Here is a 5627-nt window from a genome sequence, read left to right as displayed (position 1 = left end):
TAGGTACATGTTCTTGCCAAAGAGGGTGTCTATCTGAACAAAAATAGAGTGGTAGCTATAGGGTAAGTATATAAATATTTCTGCTACAATTTCCCTTTGGTTACTCAACATCCAAACACATTCTACTTCTTCTGTCTTCACTTCCAAAGATAACTATGCTTGTGTGAATGAACATGAGCGCTTTCTTAGATGAAAATAACCCAGAGTCTCTTTTAGTTAATATGTCCAGCTCCAATTCACTTCCCAGATGAACCAGAGTGCCAGAAATCCTCTAACACTCTCTTTGTAGTCCTCTCTATGCAAATATAAGAGCAAACCTCACTGCAGTTAGGGGACATTTTGAAGTACTCTTTGCCCATCTCTTGATTTGACATCTGCATCGATCCAGGGTCCCTTATGTCAGGAGAGCCAGGCATCACTGAGCCCTTTGTAAACATGTTCCTGACTCTCTCCAAGGCATGATCATTCAAAGATGATGAAAGTTTCATTACTGCTGCTCGGTTTCTGCTTATACATGAGACATTTTATGATTCCAGTTAATACAAGATACCACTGCAGAACAGGAATAACCAAAGCACTTAATCACAAGATTGAGCCTTCTGATCTTGAGAGACAATGCTTTCCTATTTTAACAGTCACCACAGGAAACCCCAAAAACAGTACTCAGAAGAGGCTTCCAGGAAAGCAGAAATACTCACCGAGTCTCATGCAGGAGGACTGAGCAGATGCTGTGCTCACTCTATGACTTGGTCAACAGGTATGAGCAGTGTCATGCTTCAATCTCATCCCAGCAACCCTGCTCCGGACTTGCTAAGAGAGAGGAAAAGAAGAAACAGGGAGGGATAAAGAGAAGATCAGGACCTGTCTCAAAGTCATATGCTTACTCATGCCCACTTCCCATACATCTTCCTCTGAATCACAGAACGGTGGAGAGTGTGGTAAACGGGAAGGGGGAGTTCAAGCTAAGACACAATCTTTGTACATATTCAGTCAGCTGAGTTCAATGTCATACATTTAACTTGAAACTGATAACACTTTATTGAGGTGGTCCAAAGCAGACAGATCTGTATCTAAGCAATCTTATTTTTAGTGACATATTTTTAACTGTGGGTGTGACCTCTGGGAAAGTTATGTAAGCAGTCTGAGGCTTGGCACTAGCAATAACTAACAGTTATTCAGGACAGGTGGTTAATAGTAACTGACGCAGTATACGTGATGCCTGGCACATGGCAGTCAGAGCTAGGTGACGCTGATTGTCTTCCTGATTACTGATAAGGATGGTGTGTGCGTGACAACAATAAAACCAAGAGCCTTGGCAGACTCAGTTCTCATAGCCACAAATGGTATTAAGTACAAGAAAAAAAACTGGAACCTCTCCAAGTAACTGACAACACAGTGTAACATAATGGAAAACAATTGCCAAGTGAAATCAGAAATCATGCAAAAAACTCTAACAAAAGTGATCTTGAGGGAATTGCTCACAGAATACACACATCCTCTATTGATAACATTTGTGAGGTCAGGATAAAATATGCTATTTGCATTTCCAATGGAAGGATCATGTGAGCTGGATCACGGGGATGTATGTCAATGGTGCTCTGAAAATGCACATCAAAACCACAATAAGGTGCCACTACACCACATCAGCTGTTGTTTAGTCGCTAAGTCATGTCCGACTCTTTAGAGCTGGTACTTGATGTTATTTCCAATAGACCCCAACCAACCACAAGTGTTAGCACCGTAAATCAATTTTCCTAAGACCTCATAGTCTCTGGATTAATCACACTTTAAAGTTTTGAGCTGAGAGAACAAACAAAATACAGAGAGCTAAAAGCAACTATAAATCTTTCTGCATCAGCAAGTTTGATATCAGTGCTATTCAGGCCCCCTCTTTAAAATTTTTGTTTATTGAGCTAAAATACATCTAACATACTTTGAGCATTTTAAAATATACAGTTCAATGGCTTTTAGTATATTCACAACCTTATACAACCATCACCATTATCTAATTCCAGAATATTTCCCTTACCCTCCAAAAGAAGCCTCTTTTTTTTTTTTTTTGGCCAAGCCACGTGGGCCTGCGGGATCTTAGTTCCCCGGCCAGGGATCAAACCTGCACCCCCTGCAGTGGAAGTATTGAGTCTAACCCACTGGACCGCCTGGGAGGTCCCAGAAACCTTTCTTTCAAAGCAAACATTTGGAGGAGGAACCTACTGATTCCAGTACTAACACATATATTTTCAGACTTAATTCCAAAATACAATAAAAAAAACTTAAATATACTAGGGAAAAGGGGGAAACAGGGAGAGAGAAATATGGGAGCGTATTGTAAGCATCGATTGTGCATTATGCCTGGTGTGGCCTGCCTGCAAGGAGGCCTGCGGTGATCTCGCCTCCTATGGGGTTTATAAACAACTCGGTGGTTTTCCCTTGCTCTGTCTCTCAGATCTCTCCCTCTGGAGGAAGCCAGCTGCCATGTCATGATGACGCTCAAGCAGCCTATACAGTGGCTCACCTCTCAAGGAATTGAGGCCTCCAGCCAGCAGCCATAGGAGGCAGCCATCTTGGAGGTCATCCAGCCCCTGCAAGACTTCAGATGACTGCAGCCCTGACCAACACCTCCTGAGAGAGCCAGAACTACCCAACCAAGCTGCTGCTGGATTCCTCAGTGTTAGACTCTACAGGTGATAATAAAGGTTTGTGGTTCTCATTATCAGAGAAATGCACATCAAAACCACAATGAGGTACCATCTCACGCCAGTCAGAATGGCTGCTATCCAAAAGTCTACAAGCAATAAATGCTGGAGAGGGTGTAGAGAAAAAGGGAACCCTCTTATACTGTTGGTGGGAATGCAAACTAGTACAGCCACTATGGAGAACAGTGTGGAGATTCCTTAAAAAACTGAAAATAGAACTAACATACAACCCAGCAATTCCAGTGCTGGGCATACACACTGAGGAAACCAGAACTGAAAGAGACACGTGTACCCCAATGTTCATCGCACCACTGTTTATAATAGCCAGGACATGGAAGCAACCTAGATGTCCATCAGCAGACAAATGGATAAGAAAGCTGTGGTACATGTAAACAATGGAATATTACTCAGCCATTAAAAAAGAACACATTTGAGTCAGTTCTAATGAGGTGGATGAAACTGGAGCTAATTATACAGAGTAAAGTAAGTCAGAAAGAGAAACACCAATACAGTATATTAACACATATATATGAGTCCCTTGGACTGCAAGGAGATCCAACCAGTCCATTCTGAAGGAGATCAGCCCTGGGATTTCTTTGCAAGGAATGATGCTAAAGCTGAAACTCCAGTACTTTGGCCACCTCATGCGAAGAGTTGACTCATTGGAAAAGACTGATGCTGGGAGGGATTGGGGGCAAGAGGAGAAGGGGACGACAGAGGATGAGATGGCTGGATGGCATCACCGACTCGATGGACGTGAGTCTGAGTGAACTCCGGGAGTTGGTGATGGACAGGGAGGCCTGGCGTGCTGTGATTCATGGGGTCGCAAAGAGTTGGACACAACTGAGCGACTGATCTGATCTGATCTGATGGAATTTAGAAAGATGGTAATGATGACCTTATATTCAAGACAACAAAAGAGACACAGATATAAAGAACAGACTTTTGGACTCTGTGGGAGAAGGCAAGGGTGGGATGATTTGAGAGAATAGCATTGAAACATGTATATTACTATTCGTGAAATAGATGACCAGTGCAAGTTTGATGCATGAAGCTGGGCACTCAGAGCTGGTGCTCTGGGACAACCCAGAGGGATGGGATGGGGAGGGAGATGGGAGGGGGGTTCAGGACGGGGGGACACATGTACACCCGTGGCTGATGCATGTCAATGTATAGCAAAGACCACCACAATATTATTAAGCAATTAGTCTCCAATTAAAATAAATAAATTGATTAAAAAAATAAACAACAGCAAAAAAGTAAAATAAAACAGAAAAAAAAAAGCTCCACACTGCTAAGTTTTGAGGTAGCTTGTTAACAGAGTAATAGATATGTGCTAGAGGGGTGTCAGAGGAATGACTGAGCAAAGCTGCCAGCAGGAGGAGACGAAATACAAGTGCCTCACAGCGTGAAGCACCTGAAACACACAGAAATATACAGAATTATGGTCAGTGAGCAAACCTTTACCTGACACTCAGCTTAGGCAGGTGGGACCACAGCTTCCCTTCTGGAGTTCTTTCTCTGCCACCAGTGCCCTGTTACAACCTTTTTTCCCAATCAAGACAGTCCTTGTTCAAATAAAACCTAACTCATACAGAAATCAACAGAGGGGCACACACAATGTGATTTTTTTCTGTGCTCCATTTATGCCTAGAGATGGGGTACTTTTATCCCCTCCATCTTCCTAAGGATAGAGCTGAGAGAAGGCTGATAAGTTATTTTCCAGAAGATCCCTCTAATGTTCTCTGTGTCTATTTACCCTGGATTTTTTTTTATGAAAGAGGTAAAACAAACAAATTGAAACAATTTAAAGTAAATGGAAATAAAATGGCAAACCATTTTAGAATAACTGGGGGGGAGTGGTCAAGGAAGAGATAGCTTGCAAATGTTAAATCAGGAATTAATATCTTCACCATTCCTTAGTTTTCTAGAAAAGGGCCAGTTTCTCCTCTCCTGCTCAAAAATTCACTCAGACCCTCTATTCTTTGAGTTGCGTAAACCACTCCATGTGTTTTCTCCTGGCACCAAAATATGTTTGGATAATTCAAACCTCCAGTCTGTTCAGATCTTGTTGAAACGTGTTTGCTTTGCTAACTCCTAGTAAAGTAAATGTACTTTTAGAGCTTGGTCATGGACTTAAGCCGCCAGATATTTTTGCCTGATACCATCTATTCCTGTCACCTTGTCAACAAGTTACCAGAGATGGGGTTAATTCTCATTTTGCAAGAATGTGACCCAAAAATGTGTTTGATGATCCTGAGTCCTGGTTATCTCAGATTTACAGCAGCTCTTAGATCACAGCTCTGAGAATAAGCCAGATGCTGTCTTGTTACTCCCCTTCAAGATCACAGTGAAGGAGCTGGAGCAACTCAGTGAAGCTACGAGCCACACTGTGCAGGGCCACCCAGGTCGGACAGATCACCGTGAAGACTGCTGACAAGACATGGTCCGCTAGAGGAGGAAATGGCAACCAATCCAGTATTCTTGCTTGGAGAACCCCATGAACAGTATGACAAGGCAAAAAGATAAAACACGGGAAGATGAGCCCCTGCAGGTCGGAAGGGAGTCCAATATGCTACTGGGGAAGTGTGCATGAGTATAGTTGCTCAGCCCTGCCTGACTCTTGGAGACCCTATGGACTGTAGCCTGCCAGGTTCCTCTGTCCATAGAAGTTTCCAGGCAAGAATACTGGAGCAGGTTTCCATTTCCTTCTCCAGGGGATCTTTCCAACCCAGGGATGGAACTCGTATCTCATGCATCTCCTGCATTGGCAGGTGGACTCTTTCCCACTGTGCCACCTGGGAATCCCCATGTGTGGAGGGCAATTACTAATAACTCCAGAAAGAATGAAGAGGCTGGGCCAAAGCAGAAAGGACGCTCAGTTGTGGATGTGCCTGGTGGTGAAAATAAAGTCCAATGCTGTAAAGAACA

This window comes from Bos indicus, chromosome 27 (assembly GCF_029378745.1).
Source record: "Bos indicus isolate NIAB-ARS_2022 breed Sahiwal x Tharparkar chromosome 27, NIAB-ARS_B.indTharparkar_mat_pri_1.0, whole genome shotgun sequence".
Taxonomy (NCBI): Eukaryota; Metazoa; Chordata; class Mammalia; order Artiodactyla; family Bovidae; genus Bos; species Bos indicus.
The sequence above is the reverse complement of the archived record's forward strand: the minus strand, read 5'-3'. Positions refer to the sequence as shown.